This window comes from Myotis brandtii, unplaced genomic scaffold (assembly GCF_000412655.1).
Source record: "Myotis brandtii unplaced genomic scaffold, ASM41265v1 scaffold493, whole genome shotgun sequence".
In the NCBI taxonomy this organism is placed as follows: Eukaryota; Metazoa; Chordata; class Mammalia; order Chiroptera; family Vespertilionidae; genus Myotis; species Myotis brandtii.
Genome location: NW_005368827.1, coordinates 1,621,139 through 1,644,094, shown reverse-complemented (window position 1 = coordinate 1,644,094; position 22,956 = coordinate 1,621,139). Strand labels below are relative to the sequence as shown.

At 37.5% G+C, this 22,956-nt stretch overlaps 1 protein-coding gene across 1 annotated transcript in view; it reads right to left on the bottom strand.

Moving 5' to 3' along the window:
* LRP1B (low density lipoprotein receptor-related protein 1B) overlaps positions 1 to 22,956 on the bottom strand; it is a 1,756,854-nt gene that overhangs the window by 1,732,659 nt on the left and 1,239 nt on the right. The gene's annotated exons all lie outside the window — the stretch shown is intronic.

The window sequence follows — 22,956 nt, the reverse complement described above, 5'->3', positions numbered from 1 at the left end:
ACCCTTTCACAGGGGTCGCCTAAGACCATCGGAAAACACATATATAATTACATATTGTTTTTGTGATTAATCACTATGCTTTAATTATGTTCAATTTGTAACAATGAAAATACATCCTGAATATCAGATATTTACATTACGATTCATAACAGTAGCAAAATTACAGTTATGAAGTAGCAACAAAAATAATTTTATGATTGGGGGTCACCACATCATGAGGAACTCTATTAAAGGGTCGAGGCATTAGGAAGGTTGAGAACCACTGACCTAGACCCAGCTTATTCTCTGTCATTTCTTCATCCTTCCGCCACCCTCACTCAGGCTTTCAAACCTTTGGCTGAGCTGGCTCGGCACATAATATGGCTCAAATATAAAAATTAATTTACAGGGAACTTTCCATAAACAATCAAGTAGATACAATTTCTGAAGTGACTTCACCTATGATTTTAAGTCTCTATCATTATCCTAAATTATTTTTCTCAAGTAAGCTTTTCATTTTCAATTCCATGTGGAATTACAATTCTAGATTCAAGTCTAACTGAAAAAAAAATAAAGCAATATGGTCTGTCTTTTCATATTCTAAGCTAAGAGTGTATTTGCAAGTAATTGATCAGTCAATGTTCAATAACTTAAAAGAAAAATAGCCAAACCGGTTTGGCTCAGTGGAAAGAGCGTCGGCCTGCGGACTGAAAGGTCCCAGGTTCGATTCCGGTCAAGGGCATGTACCTTGGTTGCGGGCACATCCCCAGTAGGAGGTGTGCAGGAGGCAGCTGGTCGATGTTTCTCTCTCATCGATGTTTCTCTCTATCCCTCTCCTTTCCTCTGTAAAAAAATCAATAAAATATATTTTAAAAAAAAGAAAAAGAAATTCAGTTAAGTATTGACTACTGTTCCTCCCTTATGGAAAAAATATCAATCAATGAATAATTATAGAATTCACATTTTTAGAGTCCTTGCTACTTTAATGATTAGTTCATGGAACCATTGTTTTAATTTCCTATAACTGCTTTAGGAAACATAGGCTTTATGAGAATCGTAAGGACAAAAGACTGAAAACTGGCAAAGTGAGATGAGGACACTTGGACATTCCATACTTTTTCATTGACTACCAAGTGGTTGGGGATTTTTTTGTTTTTCAAATATCCTCTTTTACTTATTACTAGTGCATTTTTCCATCAGCTTCCAATCACTTCTCATTCTATTATATAGATACAGTAACAGAATAAATTAATTATTTTATAAAGGGACAAAAGCACCCTATAGATGCCTGCATTGTCCACACATCAGAGCTCGACCTAGTGACTATTCTTTCTATTCCAGTCTTTGACTAAAATTGGCTGGTAGAATGTATCCACCAAGGCCATGGGAGTCAGCTCATTTGCATATTCCTCGAAAGGCCTCCAGGAGTAGCCAAGGGAATACTTCCAGTGGGGGAGTATCTCCTTATCTCAGGAGAGTTTATCACAGAAACAGTGCTCACCCAAGAACTTTCCTCGTGAGTCTAAATCAGTGGTTTTTCTTTTCAAAGGGTGTCTGAGAGATAAATATCTTGATTTTTATTTGAGAGGATTCTTCTGTTTCACACAAACTCAGCTTAAAAAGACTCAAGAAAAGAGCATGATGACCTATAAACAGCATAAACCTCAGTGCACTAGGAAACTTTGGGAGGGAACAACTGTTTCCCAAAGATTGTTATTGCTTAATGAGATCCGTGACCACACATCCATTATGTGGCATAAACATGGCTCCCTGCTGGCCCCCCAAAGCCTGCTGACAGTTGGTGGTTATGATGTTAACTCACTTTAACACCCTCGAAATGTTTTAATGTCTTTTTCTCCTATTTCTACAATATAGCATAACTTGGACAGTCCCTATGTTCTTTAAATGTTTTAATGTCTTTTTCTCCTATTTCTACAATATTGGGACATGGCTTGAATTCATCATGTAGAAAATACAATAGCATAATAAAATAGCATAACTTGGACAGTCCCTATGTTCTTGGTTGCTACTATTAGTAATGCTTACTTTACGGGGTCATCTTCTGGTTTCAAGAGGAATAATTTTTGAGAATATCTATCCACTTAAAAGATATAAAAATTATTCAAGTATTTGCTTTAGCTAATAAATGATGTCCCTTTAGTTAAAGAAGCATGGAATTAATATTCTGCCTAGACATACTTGTTTTTATAGCTTTGCAAGAAAGCCAAGTATGATATTTTTTGTTTTTAAAAAGACAGAAATAATGGAAAATATATATTTTTTAATTTTAAGGTTATTTTATGTAAAGAGTAGCTAGTTATTCCTGAGAAAGAAAACATTATGGCCATCAGGCATTCCTCACAATTCCCCTACCTGAAGGGGAAACAATAGTATCAGCAAAGTACAGTGTCAACATTGAAAAGTGATATCTGGTTTGGTCATTTTCAAAAGCCTTACCGAATGATATGTGTAGCATTAAAAGACACAAAAACAAGCCTTGATTTTAGTCTTCACTCTGAGTCTCTGACAGAAAATCTTTAGCACACAGACTCTGATCAGAAAGCAAACTATCCTTTATGTAAATTTATCACTTAGAAGTATTGAACATGGACTTGGTATTATACAATCACATCATTCTTCCTGAGGAAAAAAAAATAGTGTTGTTTCAAGAAGCATAGTAATACTGTGGCACATAAAAAAGCAACAGATTTTTCCCCTACCGCTCCCACCTGCTTATTTTTTAAAGCATATAAATGCAAAAGCCTTGTATTAGTAAAAATAAATAATAAAAACTTGAAAACCTTTGTTTTTAACCCATAGAAGCTTAAAAAAATGCTATTCTAGTAACATCCTGAAGATCAGAAAAGTGTTCCAGATTGCCAATAATTTTTCTTTCTCTTTTCAGATTCAACACAGCAGTGTATCCCGGCAGGACACACAGCGTGAAAGCAAAGCCATGACTTGAAGCAGCACCAGTGAGTCTGCAGGTAGTGGGAGAAACTCTGTTCTAACATGTTCAAAATGTTGTTTTAAATACTTGAAGAAAAAAATAAGCTATATGTCAAGTGACTACCCTCAGAAGAGAGTGTGAGAACCTGTATTGTAATGTATCCCCTCTACAAGTATCTTTTCTCCTTGGTAAAGTAGCTCATTAATTCTATTTAGAAATTTCTGGATGGTTCTTTTAGAGACAGCTTTATAAAATCCACCTTGGATTCAGTGAATTATAAAGAACAACATCTTCTGCATGTCTTACTGTTCAAGAGCTCATCTTGTATTAACTACACTTAATTACAGGACCGCACTGGCAGTCAGTTCTCTTGCTCTTCACTAATTTTGCACCTGCAATTCTCTCTGCTTCCCTTGTAGGGCAGCAATAGCCCACATGGCACATTGTGCTAATTAACAAAAGGAACCCAGTCTAAGCAAATGCTACCCCAGACTAGAGCACAGAGTTTGGTAAGTAGAGTAAGTCTAGATGTCATTGGTCCCTGGTTCCTTGGAGACTCTGCAACAGCCCTGGTCTTTCCTACTAGAACTTCACTGCTTTCCAAGTATTAATAACTGCCCACCTTGGGCAGTAAATGTGCACAGTAATACAATTATAATCATTCCTAGCATGTACGAAACAGTGATTTTAAGTTGGAGATTTATAGATCTCTACTAGTGACCTAGTGCATGGATTCGTGCACATCGAAAGGAAATTAATTAGAAGGTGGCCAGCGGGGCGGGACTGGGCAAGATGGGCCGGACACAGCCAACCTCCCACAGTCCCTCCCTGGCCAGCCACAGTGGCTTGAAAGACATCTACGGAGTGAGCGGGGTCCCTCTGGCAGGTGGGATCCCTTGGCCTGGCCTGCAGGGATCAGGCCGAAACTGGCTCTCCGACATTCCCCAAGGGGTCTCAGAGTACGAGAGGGCACTCTGTAAAGTTGCTGTCATACAGAGTGTGGAACGCTAACGCAAGTGTGCCGTAAACCAGATTCAGGGCCAACTGTGCCCCAGCAACAACATAACCCACGGCCGAAGGTGGAATTGTGTGGCCCTGCGAGGAATCAGGCTCCCTCCTCTCGGGTTTTGGGGTGCATTGCTGGAAGCCGATCCACCCTTGCTGCTTGACGCAGTCGCTGCAGGGAAGAAACATCTGCACAGCTTATGTTTCAAGGGACCTGGCGTATATGGCATACTGTTCTTAATATGTGTGCTCCCCCTCTTAACGCTCCCCAAGAAAGGTTGTTTCCCCAGGTGAAGATTTTTATCAGTAAACCCTTTAACTGAGTGTCAGAAGGGTGGTTGGTCGCTTTGATCTTTGCTTGGAGTGACCTCCTTCAGTTACTTCCTTGTAGCTTAGTGGAACAATAGAGTAACCTTTGGATGGAGATGGGAAGCCTCCTGGCCTTTTGTATAGTATGGATAGGATTGGGACCAAATAGTATAAATACAGATGTTAGATGACAATAAAGAAGAGAAACCTGGCTATGATGATCACCTGAACACTGCCTCCATGTCTTTCCTTCCTCGCCGACTCCGTCCACACCTTTGGGAACCCCTGGACCCGCTGGGGCTGGACCCCAGCAGTGCATCACCCCAGAACCACCACTACCAAGTCACTGCAGCTTGGCAGCTCCAGCATTGAGCATCTGCCCCCTAGTGGTCATTGTGCCTCATAGCGACTGTTCGGACGGAGGGACACTTAGCATATTAGCTTTTTATATGTATAGATTCTATATTTACTACATCCCTTTGAGCTTTTCTCTCAAGCATGCAGCGTATCAGAGCAATTAGGTGTCATGGCCAATGTTACACAGCTAATAAGCAAGGAAGCTCAGATTGCAATCAAATTGACTGACTTGGAAATTGAATTCCTTAACCTCAACCCTAAAGGTGTTTTGCAAATACTGGGAACAGCTCAAGTCAAGGTTCCTGGTCCTTGTGTGTACTTTTCTCTCCTTGCATTGGAGTGGTGGGGAGGACAAGATGATCCCAAGGCATTCTGAGAGTGTTTACAGAGAGAGCCTTTTGGATAATGTTTTAACTTGGTTTATTGGATTATTTAAACCTACTTTATTCTGGAAAGGATTTAAGAATGGTATCTTCCATTTACATCACACCACATGGAGCCATATTAAAACAAACAACCTAACAACCAACAATCAAACTAACAAAGAACCAGGAAAAGTTCATCTGTTAAAATGGGAATTCTGAGATAAACAGTATTGCTTTTCTGTTCATATAATAAATGCCATTCTTAAATATTTTCACCATACAAAAATATATGACAGAATACTACAAATACAACCATTGTTACTACTACTGGTGCTAGTAAACTTCCATTAATTGAGTACCTACTGTAAACAGGGCACTTCAGTATTTTCTCAAAACTTTGAGTGCTTATAATAGATATCACTATCCCCATTTCATAGATAAGGAAAATGAGACCTGAAGAGATAAAGTAATTGATCAAAGGTGATACAGCAAATAAGTGCAAAGCTTTTTCTTTCACAATGCTACACCATGTTGCCCCTGAGCACTACAGCAAAGCAGAAGTGCCCTTTTCGCTTCTCCTATCATCTGCATTATTAATTCCACTTTGTACACAAATATCTAACACCACAGCTATTAAGTATTCAGATATCTAATATAACCTAGGAAGTGTTCTGTCCAGAAATGTTGGATTTGAATCCAGCCTAGCCTGTAGATCTAATAGCCAGTTTATGTAAAATAGTGGTGATCCAGGACCAAAGGAGATGAAATAATGAGGAAATAAGACAATTTCAGAATATAGGATATTCTACAATTGGCAGGATCATTTCAAAAGATCAAGATAATAAAAACCATATGAAGGGCTACTCTCAATAGGAAGGGAAAATTAAGAGAAATAACAACCAAAAACAATGCACGATCCATCCTACTAGTTAAAAGAGAAAAAGATTAAAAGATATTTATGGAAAACTACAGAAAGGTAAAATGAGCCAGCAAGATCAAAGAAAAGGGAGGAAGATGAAGGAGGTCATTTTTGCTGGAGGAATCAGGGAAGATGTGATAGAGTAAGAGGCATTTGTTCATCTGTTCCATGGCATTGCTCTGTGATTTTCCAGCCTATGTAGATTGCCCTATTGTCGAAACTCTAACCTTAGCAATAGCATTTTTGAATAAATATTGCTAGGCAACATCCTTTAGCAGCTTGTTATCTGTAAGCCTCTTCTCCTCAGGGTTCCATACTCTACTTTCTCAATGGGCTCAGCAATGCTCAGTACAAGACTCCATAGTTGACAGGCATTGCTCTGTGATTTTCCAGCCTATGTAGATTGCCCTATTGTCGAAACTCTAACCTTAGCAATAGCATTTTTGAATAAATATTGCTAGGCAACATCCTTTAGCAGCTTGTTATCTGTAAGCCTCTTCTCCTCAGGGTTCCATACTCTACTTTCTCAATGGGCTCAGCAATGCTCAGTACAAGACTCCATAGTTGGCACTCAAGTAGATTGAGACAACAGATATTTTTGTACACACAGATCCACAAGTCCTCCTAGCAATGAGTGCCTTAACACAAAACGATATGTACTACAGAGTGAATTAAAGGATTCTTAGAAGTCAGCTGTAGTGCCATGCTCTTAATGCAAAATTTAATCAAACTAGATGCTGATAAAAAAAAAATAAGACTGTCATTAGCAAGGAAGGTGAAGAAAGATCCCTTCAGTGGTTACCGAGCGCAGCCTCAACACATCTTGGTGAGGTGGGAGCCTGCCTGTATTATCCTCCTGTTTGACCAGGCAGGAAGTAGTCACAGAGAGGGGCTAAGTGACTTGCCCAAGGACAAAGAGTGAGTCAGATGCAGAGCTGGGAATTGAGCCCACTCTCCCGGTTCCCAGTGTACAGCTTTTCTCAGCAAGGCATAATGCCTTTTAGATGGATCGTTTCCTAAAATGTATTAAGTTGTTAAAAAATCAATATGGGTGTTACATTGCTTTCCAACTATCTCTGTTTCTCACTACCTTACCAGAGCTATTATCAGAAGCCAAACTGTTGGTCAGATCAGTAATCTCATATCTATATTTTTTAGACAATACACCATTAAAACTGGATATATCCAAACACCTGAGATAAATCCGAGTCTTTGGCTGTGAGTTTGTGTTTGGCTCTCTGTTTGCAGGTAAGGGAGAATACTACAGTGAGAAAAAAAAAATGGTAATTTCAAAGTTAGGAGAAACTAAAAATGATCATGAAGAGCAAGACAACCAGAAAGAGTTAAAAAACAAAACAAAAAAAACAGCAATGTGGTGCTCACAGATGACAGTAAAAAAGCAAGGAAATTAAAAAAAGTGTGTCCTTTGAAAAAGTGGATATGTTAGGCCCTTTGAGAATATTCCAGAGAGTTTTTTTCATACAAAGCCATGCTTGTTTCATTTGTTGGGATTTTACCAATTAGTTCATTGGGAATTCTGGACCATGGACAGAAACTATCGGTTTTTAATGGCAATTACTGGAGACTCTTACTGTGCTAACCAAACCACAAATGGTGAGTAAGTAGGCCTATATGTCTTTTGGCTTTTATCATTAAAAACACCGCTAACTTATCATTGTGCCCTTACTAAAGAATCCAGACTCAGCTGTAGAATCTCTCTCAATATAGTAGTCTGGACACTAACAATAGATCAATAATAATCCAAAATATAAAAGCCATTCTCTATATCTGGCATATTCTTTTCTGTCCAATCCCCATTCAAAAGACAAGACATGGAATCACTACCATCCTCTGGCCTCTCCTGCCAGGTTTGATCAAATTATCCCTTATGGGATTTGCTTACGCTTCCATAATGCCTCTTATCTAAATTAGACTTTCAGGACAGAGATGCTTTTTCTTAAAGTCCTTAACAGTTTTCTAACAAAAGATCAATAAAAGCCCGTTGATTTTATAAAATGTCTTTACCTTTTTCTTTAGAAACTTTGGGGACAGTGAAATTGTGAATGCCTTAATAAGCATCATCACTATAATAATTCTAATTCAGAATTGTTGTTTTGCAGTTTCTATATAATATGAAATTCCTAGAGAAAATACAAAAGCTTGAACCATCTGGCTGTGACAGAAAGTAACAATGTGCTCACAAAAGGATGGTGATATGTCAAAGAGCAAAGAAGCCAATCTGAAAGAGCAACCAATAGGTAAAGGTGGAAACATTTGAGCAAGAAAATAAATAATGACAACAGTGGATTATAACAAGTAATAAAAAATCTGTGAATCTATACTAACATTCATATATAAATAAGAACAGTTGTGTGTTTTTTGCAGAAGAATTCCAATTAATTCAAATAGAAACGAGGAAGGCACCACTTCACCCAAGGGATCAAGGTTAACATCACTAATAAGAAGACATATTGACGTGTGTCTCCTGCTACAGTACACTGAGGAGGGCCCATTTCTTGTGTGATATTCTTGCTAAAATTGTATAACTTTGAGAAAATATCACACAAACCCAAATTGTGGGGCATTCTAAAAAAAAAAAACTGACCAGGATTCTTCAAATGAACCCAGGTCATGAACACAAACTAAAGCCAAGGATTGTCACGGATTGGAGGTCTAAGGAGACATGGCAAATTAATGCAGCACTGAATCCTGAACAGGATGCCAGGATAGAGCTGGTCATTGGTGGGCAAATTCAGATAAAGTCTATAGTTTAGGTGATAATATTCATTATACTAACATATACTTTTTGTTTTTATAATTGTCTTATAGCTATACAATATGTTAACATTGGGGAAAGCTGAGTGAAGGGTATATGGGAACTCTCTGCACTCGTTGTATGCATTTTCTGTAAGACTACAATTATTTCAAATAAAAAAGTTGAAAAAATTGTTTTTAAAAAAAAACTAACTGGTTCGCACAGTCAGCTTGGTTATATTAATCTTATGTGAGCACAGGTATGGAATCTAAAGACAACCTGTGGTAATCGAGCACGCAGTTGGCTTTAAGTCACAGCTTTCCCAAGGAAAGAAGATGAAACGCAAACCTAAATGTGATCCCATTTGTGCCTCAGCATGAGAATGTGTCTACTCATCAGGATCATATCTCTGCCATCTTCATTTCACTGTATTTTTCTTCTCCTTTTTGGTCTTGTCTTTTTTTTTCTTTCCACATTTCCATAATGATCTGTGTGTAGCCCAGCAATATTATTTTCGTCATGTGGCTGTTCCTTATTGCGCAGAATAATTTTCATGAGCTGCCTGCAGTTCCGAAGCTGACTGAAATAATCCGTATAGCATTTCCTCACCATTATTAGCAGAGCTCTCTTGCTTAGATGACTTTTGGTGGCATGTTCCTATCCCAAGTCTCTGTTGGGCCTCATATCACTACTAACTCTCTTCTGAGTCTTTAAGACTTTTCTCTATACCTGCTTTCTCCCTTGATTCTGCCTTTATGTCCCACAGGGGAGAGGAAGTTGTGGAGGCTGTGCCCTGTTTAAATTCACCTTGGTCTCCTTCTCCCAAAGCCATGACCTGCAACAATAATGCACTCAAAATTTCAGGGCCTTATGCTCAGCTCTCTAGGGCCACCTTTTGTCTGCAATGCACCAAGTAAAATGTCTTTTCACTCTTACCCAGTGCAACCTTCTGTGGATTTCTGCAACTAAGGGACTCTATACTGAGTCCCATGCTGACAGCCTAGTGTTAAATCTGTCAGCTCCTGTGTCTGACCCCCCCCACAGATTATTTCTTTGTGTTTTTGTTTTGTTTTGTTTTGTTTTTATCTTGAGGGGCAAGATTTAAAAGTTAGAGCATTCTGAATAAAAATCCAAATTCCAGGCCTCCCTTGAATTATCTAAAGGTCCAGCTACCCTCAGGCCACATTCATACAAGGCTACAAACTGCTCCAGTTGAATATCAGCTGTCCCCTTAGACAGTGTGGGTGTTCTCTGATGTACATGTCACCCGGAGCTCCTTTTGACCAGCCTGGGTACTGAATGCTCTCGCGTTTGTAAAAATTCATAAAGGTCAGTCAAACTTGTCTGAGTGCCATTACTTAAAATGATGAGCAAAGAAATCTAAGCAGCCTTTTCTCTGAATCTCGGGACCTCAGAAGCCCTGGCCTATGCATTTCCCTCAGTTTAACTATAAAAGAAGCACCACCTATCATTTTCTCTTGCCTGCAAAAGGGAGGGGGAAAGGGCAGGATTCTTGTCTCAGGTTCCTTTATATGTAGTCCTCCTTTGTAAGAAAATGCTATTATCCTTACTGTATGTTGAGCTCTATTCTCACTTACACAGCGACCCTCGAGCATGGGTTTGAGACAGGCCGTTAGAGCCATTACTGTTGTATTTCAAAGGGAAGAGAGCTTTGCTAATCCTCTTTGGCATTCATCTCTAAATCTTGGTGAACTCTGGTAGCTTCAATCTCTGAAAGTTTATTTTTGACTTAAGCGATTTTCTTGCAATTGCTACGTTTGTCAGGTGCCTCGCCAGCTTAACTGTTGTCTGAATAAGTTTTGTCTGTTTTCTTTGGCTCTTCCTAGCAGGTTTTTAAGTCTCTTCCAAGGGGTCACAACATATCCTGCCCAAATGCCTTTGATTCTGAGCATGTAGTCAGTATTTATTTTTCACTTTACATAAAGTATAAATAACTCCCTTATACTCATTTTGAACCTTTTCTCATAGTGCTTATCCTATGGAAGGGGGGAAAAAAAGCCATTCAGCAGACCTCTGTGCGGTGTGAGCAGAGTCCTAGTCGGGGAACATAAATCATTCCTTGTACTCACACATATACAAGTGACCCTTCCCCTTCCTGCTGTTTTCAATTACTCAGATTAATTTACGTATTCCCAAACTTTCTGGCACCCCTCTGCTAAAGTACAGCAAACGAATTTACGGTGAGTTCCAAATTCAATATTAATGCAAAATCTTCCAGTCTCAAATTTCATTTTGTCTGCCATTCTGAAATTTAATAAAATTTTTGGTGTTTATTTCATATTTAACTTATTTCTAGGCATTATGTTGATTTTAGTACTGAAATTTTGGGAACCAAATTATTATAGGCGCTTTAAGGCAACATGAATGAAAAATGAACTGAACTCAAAGTCACAGGCAAATTCAATTTCTGTACAGGCATCTTGCAAATGTCTGCTAAATCACATGTAAGCTCTTTATACTACAAATAAATTGGTTGAGATCTTTAACTTTAGTAGCTTATTTAAGTATTTCTAAAACTTTAAATTCCTGAGCTTTAAATCTCTTTATTTTCACCTAATGTCAGTTTGGTATATGTCTTCCTTTCTTAAATCTAAAAACATAACATGTTTGAAAACTAAGAAAGCAGGTTAGGTAATCTTTTAAAACAGTACTTGTATTGATCATGTAGCCTTTTCAAGGTAATTTCTCTGGATGCGATGAAATATTTCCTCCACAATGCTGCTGCTCCTGGTATAAAATAAATAGTATCAAAAATGGTTGATGTTTGGCACGAGATGGCCTGTAAACTGAAAAAGAAACTGAGTGAGAATATTTTGGGGGCTAAATCTGTACTTTGGAATGCAGATTTGAATATCAAATTTTGAAACTAAAGTTGACTTTTTATCAAAGTACATAACAGAAGAGAGAGCTGAGCGAGAAAAGGAGCAATAAATAAATAAATGGAACCAAATCCCAAATAATCGGCAAATAACTTAGGGCCTAAAGTAACCCATTCAGTTTAATAGTAAACATAGTTTCTTCAAAAACTTCATTGCTTTCTTCTTTCTCACAAATTCTCTGGGCTCTGGTACTTTTTTCTCTTACAACAGTTTTATAGAGCCTCTCTTCTCTCATTCTCTACTTACTTTTTCCTTTTAAGACCAACAAGAACTCAGTAGACCCAAATGGCTTGGTTTTGTAGCCATAAGCAAACTTACCCTGAAACTCCAAATTCATACAATTATTAAACTAGTGTTTTATTGCTTGTTCTGGTGTTTGTGGTTTAGTTGTTTCTTCCTTCAGTCTATAAATGACATTCACTGGAAAATAGTAGTTACTATAACATTTAGTCAGTGAATGTGTGGATAAATACAGAAGAATAAGCCAAGGGCCCTGATTGGCCAAGAAGAATACCTCTTAGCCAGAAGGCTCTCCGTTACTCATCACAACCCTATTTTTTTCTAAAGTTTTCCTTGGATTTCCAGGGAGCGTAATGAATATAGCCAATAGCAGCTCTCTTATAATTTCTTCCCTTTAATCAACTATTCATAAGTGGAACTTGACTAACAGCAAACAGTTTTCTGAGGATTGGGGACAATAAAACAGAAGTTCTTCCTTGAAAACACTGATGACTTCCTCAAGAAAAACAAACAAACACAAATGTGTCTTCACATAAGCCAGTGCCTATTCCTTCTGCTGTGATACTGGCTTGGAGTGGTAGAAATCGCAGAAAAATTACTGCTGCCATATTTACCAATGCTTAAAACACTGAGTGCTTTATTTTAACTCAATCCCCAAAGAATACTGTGAGTCAGACTCTATCAATTCCATTCTACAGAAATGGTTCGTGTACTATGGGATAATGGAGAAGACAGTACTAATAATTCTGAAATAGGGAAAAGGTGATAAGAGGCGAGCAAGATGGGGGGGTCCATGCACCTTATATTGGGAAACATGCTTCATACAAATCCATCAGAGGTGCTGCAAAACAGAACACATTCATTTTTAAATAACCTCGTATGTTAACCCTAACCAACAAAGAGAATAATTTGAGATTTTATGTCATGCCTTATCCTCCTAATATATTGAATGTTGCTAAATTCAATTGTTATAAAAAATATCTTCCTAAATTAAAATTGTGAGTCACTCTTCTCCCTTTTCCTTACCTTCACTGCTACCCCTTATTGAAGCCACCAACGTCTCTCTCCAGGACAATTATCATAATCCCTTACCTGGATCACTATGTACCTTCTTGTCCTCCTCCATTCTTCAGGGAACATGATCTCTTAAATAATTAAGTTGTGTCATATCACGTCTGATTAGATATCAATTGCTGCCTATTGTAATAAGAACAAAATTCGCATGCTTCACCTTGATCTGCATGGTTCTACCTAACAATTATTGCTTCATTATAACTCTGCCTTTCCCCGCGCCTCTCTCCCAAACACAGTTCCCTTCAGACACACAGACCTCCTTCTTTCTCTAAAATGACAAATTCATAGCTTCCTCTCAAGGGTGAGTATGGAAAGCTCCTCCTTCAGAAGTACGCACAGCTTGTTTTGCTCCCTCTTATCACTGTGGTCTCAGCAAATGTCACCCTTCTCAAAAAGGCCCTCTGTGACTACAACCATCAATCCTCAGACCATGTCTCTCAATTACATTACATTCTTTTTCTTTCTTCTTAGCACAAGATACTACTTACTAGTTTATTTTTTGGGTTTATTGTCTGCCTCATCTCACATGAAAATGTAAGCCCCTTCAGGCCAATTTCATTGTCAAACTTGCTCACTTGCTTCATTCCCAACACCTAGAACAGCACCCAATAGATGTTTACTCAACTTCGTTCAATGGGTAAAAAAATAAATGAATGACTGCCAACCACAAAGATTGCTTTAGAGATCATATAATTTTAGTAAGAAAAAGTTGTTAAAAAAGTTAAAGCATCCTGAAAATGTAAGAGATATCTGCTGCTATTAGCAATATATATTCAATTAATGGTATAAATCAATAATGGCTATTTATATAATGCATTATATGCTGCAGTGTGTTTTCACATACATTATGTTCCTTGTAGTCATGGAAGGTGTTAAGAACACTGCTATGTCTCTCTTTTCAGAGTTGGTTGGAACAGTTTTCTATAAAGTTATGGAGGGGTTTTCACAGGCATCTGGAAGAAAATACACACAAGATAAAATTCTTATGCCTTTCATAACCTTATGTTCTCTCAGCAATGAGAACAACAAGGGGAGTGGAAAAAGTGCTAAGATTTTGATACTTAGTATTATCAGAATTAATTTCAAAAATTTGACAATCATTAGCAAGTATAAACAGGAAGAAAACACCCTAGTAAGGTAAAGAACTATAGAATAGAATGTAATCCTAAAATGGACAGAAGTAAAATGGTTGTTTTAAGTGTCCCTCTTTTTAATGTTGGTCAATGTTAGATAGACACCGTATTCTCTCCCAAGTAAGAACTATATGCCACTAGTACACTAGTATTATGGTCCCTTAACCTGGTACTGGTGAACTGCTAGCCAGCGTTTGTGTTAGAATGACAATATAAAAACTCAGCAGAAGGACCTAAATTCTGAGTTAGCGATTCTATCTATAAATCTTACTTATTTTTCAATGAAAATCTCAGAAATACAGTTCCCATTAGACATGATCTGTAATACCTTCTCCTGATGAGGTGAAAATCTCACCCATGAACTAACATCATTTTAACTATACTTAATTTTTTAAAATACTTTTATTGATTTCAGAGAGAGGATGGGAGAAGAGAGAGGGATAGAATGAACTATGAGAGAATCATGGATTTCTTGCCTCCTGCATGTCCCCTCCTGGGATAGAGCCCGAAACCCGGACCAGAGCTTAAAATTAATAGAGCTAAATAAAGTAAAATATTTTAATGACACATATTTGCTATTTTAACATTTTCATACTGATAAAATATACCATTAAAAGCTTTAGAAAAATGCACACAAGTTTTGAGATAATCTAAAAACCAAATATTTTTTAAATCTCTAGAATTTATATTTTACAAAAGTGTGAGGTTTCCTAATTGCCTCAGTTACTTGATCTGTGTGGACTGAGGCATAAGTAAATTCTTAGTGTGAATGTTCTCTCTCTTAGACTCTTTGTCCTTCCTCTCCTTATATATCCTAATTTCTAAAGATAACATCATTCTAAACCCATTTCTGTTATTAGCCTTCTACCTACAGTTTCACTTCTTTTGCAAGTATATTAAAATACCCTAGGAACACTCAAAAGCAAGCAACCACAACTAAGTTTTCCTTCCCTCTCCCCTGTCCTATTTTTAGTTTTCTTTTTCTCATTTTAAGAAGAAAGGGCTAAGATGACAAATTGTCATTAAAGAAAAACTCAGCGGTAGAAAAATTCTTAAGGAATTATGTATGCGTATTTCTAAAGTTCAGCTGTCTTGGAAGTCTTGAAGATGTCAATGCAATGTGGGAAAGTTAGGAAGAAGTTTCCTATTGATTGTAAGAATAAGACAAGAGATGATCTGTGGGACCTTGATCTTACCTAAAGAAGAAACGTATTTCAACTAAAATGAGGTCGCGTTTCAACAATACTTGTCTTTGGTCTGAAGACTAAGCCAGCCAGGACAATGAGGTGCATGCGACTCCGGAAGAGATGTCCGACTGTTAATAAGAATGCGTTGTGAGATAAAATGTAATACCGGTATCTTAGCAAGGCCACCGCTCTTATCTTCTTCAAGAAGTTTCTGTTTTTCATTTTTTTTCTTTCTTAACAAAATTAGAAAGATTCTCATATGAAAAACTACTTTCCCAACTCCTATTCTGTAAAAGACATAGTTATAATATTCACATTATAAAAGGAAACTTTTATATATACATGACTATATCCAAGCTTAGAGCTGAGAAAAATAAGATTAAACAGATGACATTAAGAAATCATTAATTAAAATTATGTTTCATTGTTTCTGTAGTAAAGACACCTTTGACCACTGTTATATATTTACAACTATTTGGAATATTTGAAAAAATGTAGATGATATATAATTATTTCACAAATATGAGTGGCCAAGTCATTGAACGATATAAGTAACATAAGCAGAACCAACCTAAAAATTAGCCTTTTGCTCTGATAATACAAGAATCTGACCTACTGAGAAATCAGCAATAAATGAATGGGCCCATTTATCTGATCATAGCATTGCATTTTTTAAAACCTATAACTGCACAGTGAATTGCAGACTAAAACTAAGTTGAGGTAATCACATGAGAAAGTTGTTAGGGTCATGTTGGAAAGCACACTAACTCCTGTTGTCTGTGTTATCACTGAAATGACTCCCTCTGTCTAGCCTGTAAGGAGGGAATGTCTTGACTTTGAACAACACTTTGGAATGTGTTTTAACTTTTAAAAGTATTTTATAAAATGAGAAAACAACAAATCTTAATTTCAATTAAGTAATCAATAATCTTTGAGCATGAATAAATTCAGAGCATGTATGCATTTGTATTATTTTAAAAATATTTTTCTTGATTTTAGAAGAGGGAGAGGGAGAGGGAGGAGGAGGAGGAGAGGGAGAAACATCGATATGTTGCCTCTGAAAAGCACCATGACAGGGGATCAAACCTGCAACCTGGGTATGGAGGGAGAGGGAGAGGGAGAGGGAGAGGGAGAGAAACATCAATGTGAGAAGACATCAATCATCTGCCTCCTGCTTGCCCAGTAACAGGGGCCGAGCTCCAAACCAGACATGTGCCCTAACTGGGAACCCATCAACAACCTTTAGATGCTTGGGATTATGCCCAACCAACTGAGCCACACAGGCCAGGGCTGTATTCATATTCTAGTAGTGCTTTAAATTCTTAGGCTACTCCAGGATATCAAGATATAATTGCTACCAAATATATTTAATGTGCCTGTTATTATAGACACAATGGAAAAGGCACAGATGATTTACTCTACAAAGTATAGATAAAAGTGTTATACGTAAGTCTTTCAGGAAAATATGCTATTATTGTTTTACCATAAAAGTCAACTAATGGGTTTTTAATGCAAGATCAGTTTAACTGTTACCAGTTCTTACTGGCTACTCTCTAATAGTTTGGTTCCCCTTCAGTTACTACTCAGTTTCATTAATTATTAGTCTGGAAGCTTAGTCAGAATAATTGGGTTTCTATACAGATAGCCTAAATCAATAGGATGGAGAGAAACTATATTTTGGTATCATTGAATTCAGAACAGCGTAATAAATAAAACATATTTTCTAACTCAGCCTTCTAGTTATGCCAAGCGGGAAAGGGAGGCCACCAAATCATTTATGAAGAGAAAATATAGATCTAAAATTGTGACAGCAGTTTATAACAGAAAAACATCTAATGAAAAATATATATAAATTTTGAAGATCTAAGTTTGCTTGTTCTGATGTATTGCAAAATCTTCCTCTCTTTATAATGTAGAGGGTTCAGAGGTACTTGGAGAGGTTACCATTTATTCAAGTGAGAAAGCACAGTAGAGTGAGAACGGTGAGTAAATATTACGGCAAGCACAATACTTTCCAAAGCAAGTGAATTAAATATATTCATTGGCACACACATGTAAATTAGTCCAAAAAGTAACTTTTGAAAAGCTCAAATTAATTTTTTAGAGATATGTTCATGCATTTGTATTTAATGTTCAAATAGTTGAACTTTTTTTTCCCCCAAGGAATTAAAAAGCTCAAAATATCACCTTCCAAAATAGAGTAACTGGAGAATGTCTCAAACGGCTGAAGATGGTAAGATTTGTGATTGCTATGTTCCAATTTCACTGCTAAGCCTCTGGTTAATGGGTTGCTGTATAGGTTAAATTTGGAGACTAACAATCCATATGAAAATGTAAGGTAGCTCCACAGAGGATAAAAGGTATCATGACTCTTCTCTGTTTGGTTGGTTGTAGATTAATCTTGTCCTCCCTTTCCTACCAAACAAACAAACAAAACCCCCAAATCCTGATGTTTGCACTTTCTGTACAACAAGGCAGTTTGCCATTATTCTTAGATTAACTGTGGGGAGCTAGATTTCTCCAGAGAATGTAAGAATAGTTTATGAACTACCTGAAGTAAACATGACTATTTCCTGGCAGAAGTTTGGTCCAACATAGATTCTGATTAACTGATTATAAGAGTCCGCAAACTTTGCTTCAGTAATCTAGCTATGAAAAATACTGTTTCAAAGTATAAGCATTGGTTCATTATAATTACAGGCATTTCAAACACAAATGTACTTTGACATCTATTTCTTCCACTATCAGATTCTATTACAACAAAATATTTATTATATTTGAAATGAATTCAACAGAATAGTGCATGCTGAAAAATAACTCTTAACATTTTTTTCATTTCCTATTTTTGTCAAGGAAGAAATAATCACAAAAGTAGATATATATTGTCTTACTTTTTGTGAGGGGGGTTGTTTATTGTCTTACATTTTGAAAAACAAAAGTTTATTTTAAAAATCTCCAATTTTCAGGCTAAATTCATGTTTTTATAGATATTTTTGCTGAAGTAGCCATTTTAAAGAAGATTATATATGTATATTTATATATACTATACATATATATTTATATTTACACACACACACACACACTAGGTTGATTCCATTTACTATGAAATTAGTTTAATTAATGACATGTTCGTACAATCATGTTTAAGTTTCAGTACTAATTCTACTTTCTTGAATGAATCTATCTAGAACGAAGATGCGTTTCCTTTGTACAGGAATTGTTTTGACAGACCGCCACAGAAGATAGAGAAATCAATCAATACATATGGTTGGTACTTTTTACTACACAGAATCCCTATAACTAGGAAGGATTTTTAAAAATGTGAGGGCACATTTTATAAAAGATGTAAAAATTAATAGCAAAATCATGAAAAAAATCTGGATCGTAGTAATATAGAGAACAAAGGGAAGATATAGATACCTCTCATGACATGGTAGAAGACCAAGTCATGTTTAGTCCATGTGACTTTATTTTGATTTCTTTTTAATTGAATGTAGTGGGGTGACATAGGTTAATAAAAGTATATAGGCTTCAGGTGTACAATTGTATATTACATCATCTGTATATTTCATTGTGTTCATCACCCCAAATCAGGTCCTTCCATCACTTTTAACCCCCCCCAAGTCCCCTCTTACCTCACCCCCCTTTTGGTTTAGTAATCACCATACTGTTATCAGTGTCTATGAGTTTTGGTTTTATGCTTTGTGTGTGCTTTTTCTTAATCCTTTCACCTTTTTCTCCAGTCTCCCAACCCCTCCCCCTGCCCCTAGCTGTCAGTCTGCTGCTCTCTATATCAATGAGTCTATTTTTATTTTATTTGTTACTTAATTTTGTTTATTAGGTTTTACATATGAGTGAAATCATATGGTACTTGTCTCTTCTGCCTGGCTTAATTCACTTTGCATAATACTCTCCAGGTCCATCGATGCTGTTGCAAAAGGTAAGATTTCCTCCTTTTGTTGGCTGAGTAATATTCCATCATGTGAATGTTCCACAGCTTTTTTTAGCCACTCATCTACTAATGGGCACTTGGGCTGTTTCTAAATCTTGGCTATTATAAATAATGCTGCAATGAACATAGGGCTGCATATATTCTTTCAAATTAGTGTTTTGGGATTCTTCAGATATATTCCCAGAAGTGGAATCGGCAACTCATTAGGCAGTTTCATTTTTAATTTTTTGAGGTAACTCTATACTGCTTTCCACAGTGGCTGCACCAACCTGCACTCCCACCAACAGTGCACAAGGGTTCCCTTTTCTCCACATCCCCACCAATACTTGTTTGTTGACTTACTGATGATAGCCATTCTGACAGTTGTGAGGTTAAATGGAACTTATCTTTATTGTACACCCTAAGCTCCAAAAAGAAATTGACAAGGCAAGTAGCAAGAAACTAAAGTCCTGGATTCAAGACATTTGGAAACTAAAAGTCTCTGCATGTCTCCACTGTGACTGACAAGTAATATCTTATTCTTAAGAATATATTAACTATATCATTCATCTCCCACTCTTTCTATGTCTTCTCATACTTAGAGTTTAATTACATCTAGCCTCACATTGATAGAAGTCTCTTCAAATTATTTTACACTGCAAACATTTTCATAAGAGACTTATTATGAAATCAGAAGAAATTATTTATTTTAAGAAATTATCATTTTGCCTAAGGATCCTTTAATCTCTTCCTTAAGAAACAGTCATTTGAATTCGGCCTCTTCCTAAAGTCATTTGGCTGTCTCCCCATTCCTCTTTCCTTCCCTGGGTCTGTTTCTGAAATTCATTCTTTTCTCTTGTTTTAACACATCAACTTTCTTCTTCATTTTCTCACTGTCTCCTTTCCGTGTTACCAGTGTCGATTTGAGAGAGATCTCAAAGACATCTCTTCAAAAGCGATCTCTTCAAAGAGACCTCTGCTAAACAAAACTTTTATGATATTTCTGGATATAAAGAGACTAGGATGGCAGTTCACTCTTCTTTCAAGAGAGAAAAATTAAGATTTTTACATACACCTGATTGCCATTTTTAGGTAATTTTATAGATATACATATTTAAATGATTATAAGACCAGGAACTTTTATTACTTGTAAATATGTCTCCACATCTTGTAAGACTCAGGAATTTAAGAATTCAACAGCCCATCCCCCTCTTATCAGAAAATTCAACAATTTAAAATATGTTTCTTTTTAAGTCTTACTCCTTCTCAAGCCATACTCTAATATGACATGGCATTGTTACATAACTTATTGGTTGATCCTAAGTGAATAAGACTTATCCTCCACTTTTGCTGTTAAGAGTTACAAAGATGTTTCCTTTTTCAGATGGGAAAAAATCTAATAAGAACTGACATGTACATTAGCTTAACCCTACATTAAAATCAGTATTAAACTAAAAAAAAATTAACAATATAGAATTAAAGGACAAGTGGATGGGTATAAACTGAATAGAAGCATGCAAGTTATTTTTCTGTTTTTAAAAATGTTTGCATTGATACTTAAAAACGTACACAGGAAAGAGCAACACACGTAGAGAGTAGTACAACCATTTCTATTGAGTCCACACAGCTAAGAAGCTACCCATTACTCAAGATGTGTTTGGAGAATCTGAAAGTGATTTCTCGTTTTCTGGCATGAATCTCTAGCTCTTGCACTAGAAAACACACCTGTATAATCCACATGCCTCTTTTATTCTTCAAGGACAATTGACATGAGCCTGTGCAAAAGCTAACCTCTTTTTTGAATTTACTGGTACATTCCTATATCTTGTTCAGCATGTCATGAAGAAGTTTGTCATAATGCAGCACCACTTTCTTTTCTAACTTTCAACAAAACTTCATGTCATTTTTCCTTTTGTACAAATAAGACCCATCCTTTTTACTTTTGGTAACTAGCTGTGACAATTTTAGGTCTTTCCTAACATTTTTGAAAGTTGTGTTAAATATATATGAGAGTTGGTCTACAACTAATTTTACTTGTGCTAGCTGATATAGTACCTCTTATGCTGACAGGGTGATACAACATGACACTATTTCAGTTTAAGGAAAAAAGTAACCACCCTTTTCCATGTGTCCTGCTTATATAATAGATGACAACCCCCACCCCTTCCATGGAACTAGACTGTAGTCCTTCAAGTTACTTAGTTTCCTATCTCAGAAGAAGGTTGGGGGACAACATGTTTAACTTTTTATTATATTTAAAATTCTCTTCAGGTATTCATTCCAATCATTGTAGCAATAGCTCTATCCCTCCTAAACACCTACAGAACAACTGAGGCCTGAGCTCTAGATGAGGTCAATTTCTGGAGACTGGGGACTCCATCAGAAAAAGCCCAACAGCAGTAGCCTGCCAGTGCCATGACTTTGCCAGCACCCAGGGCTGCAAAGCTGCATTCTGTTCGCCTGCTCTGGTCCAATTTCAAACATTCTTCCGAAGAAGGGCTGAGAGCTCTTTGCTCCAGATCAAAACATCATCATCATGTCAAGATAAAGCTATGGGCTTCCATTTTATCCATATAGTTTTCACTGTTCCACGCCAACTTCAAGGCAAGTTAAGGCAAGTTCAGAAGCTATGTGGTTAGGTGGCAATGATATGTTTAAAATACCTCGTAAATGTCGGACTTTCTGAAGGAACTCGTATTAGTTTCATTACTAGTAAAGGAAATGACCTGTGTGGGTACATTACACAGAATATCATCTGGTTGCCAACAGCAGGTTGGTTAGAAACACTACAATTCATTCCTCTGTTTTACCCCATAACGAAGCAATAATTTTTGGTCAATTCATAATTCGCTTCATATAAGCACAGTCATCGAATCTTCCAGGGCAACATTTTGCCTCTTTGCTTGGCATTGAGATGCAGGTAGCATTCCAATCTTTCTTACTTCTCTTTATTGTAATTAACCCCCCACCCCCACCCCAAACAAGCTGAAATATACCAGTCAATGTGAACTCATAGTAAAAAAAAACTGAGATCTATGAGACTGCTTTCACTCCCAGCAGTTAACCATTCCAATGCCAGGTACCCAAATATCTGTTCACTATTTTTTTTTCTTGTTTGTTTTTCACGCGTGCAACTGTTCTCAATGATTATCAAACTTGCACCGGGATTCCTGGATTTCCAGATCAAAAGTTTACACAATCCAGGTTTCTTAGGACCCCCACCTCCTCTCTCCTCTGCTCTCCATACACATTCCCATTTAAACTTCTACCATTCATCCATCAGCTCTTATTTGGAGAAAAAGCAAGGGCAAGATGCCAGTGAGGGGTGATCAGCCCCAGGTACCACACACCTTCGGAATCAAAAAAACAAACAAACAAACAAAAAAGTCAAGTTCAAGTAGGTGTCTGTGTTCAAAAGTGCCCTGATAGCCCTAGCCTCTCCGCCGCTGACACGGATCCCGCGGAGTCCACCCCAGGCAGGGGCTACAGGAACCTAGGGCTTGGGTGGGCGCTTTCGCCTCTCCACCACCCTGGGTGCAGCGGGTAAGGTAGTGAACCCAGGGCTGAGTTGAGGGAGCAGCCACCTAACGCAGAGAATCCGGAGCCCGCAAAAGCTCGGAGCCGGGAGTCCGCGCGGAAGGAAGTCTTGGGAAAGCGAATTCTTATTCCAACATCTGCAGCGCTTGGGATGCGCGGGCAGACGCGCGCGGTCCATCCAAACACTCCCGGGCGGGGGGGGGCAAATCAGGACCGGTCCAGGGCCACAGGAGGAAGCTGTGGGCGAGCCGAGGACTCCGGCCCCGGGTTCCGAAAGCCCCCACCGCACCCCTCACCCTCCAGGAGGCAGGCCCA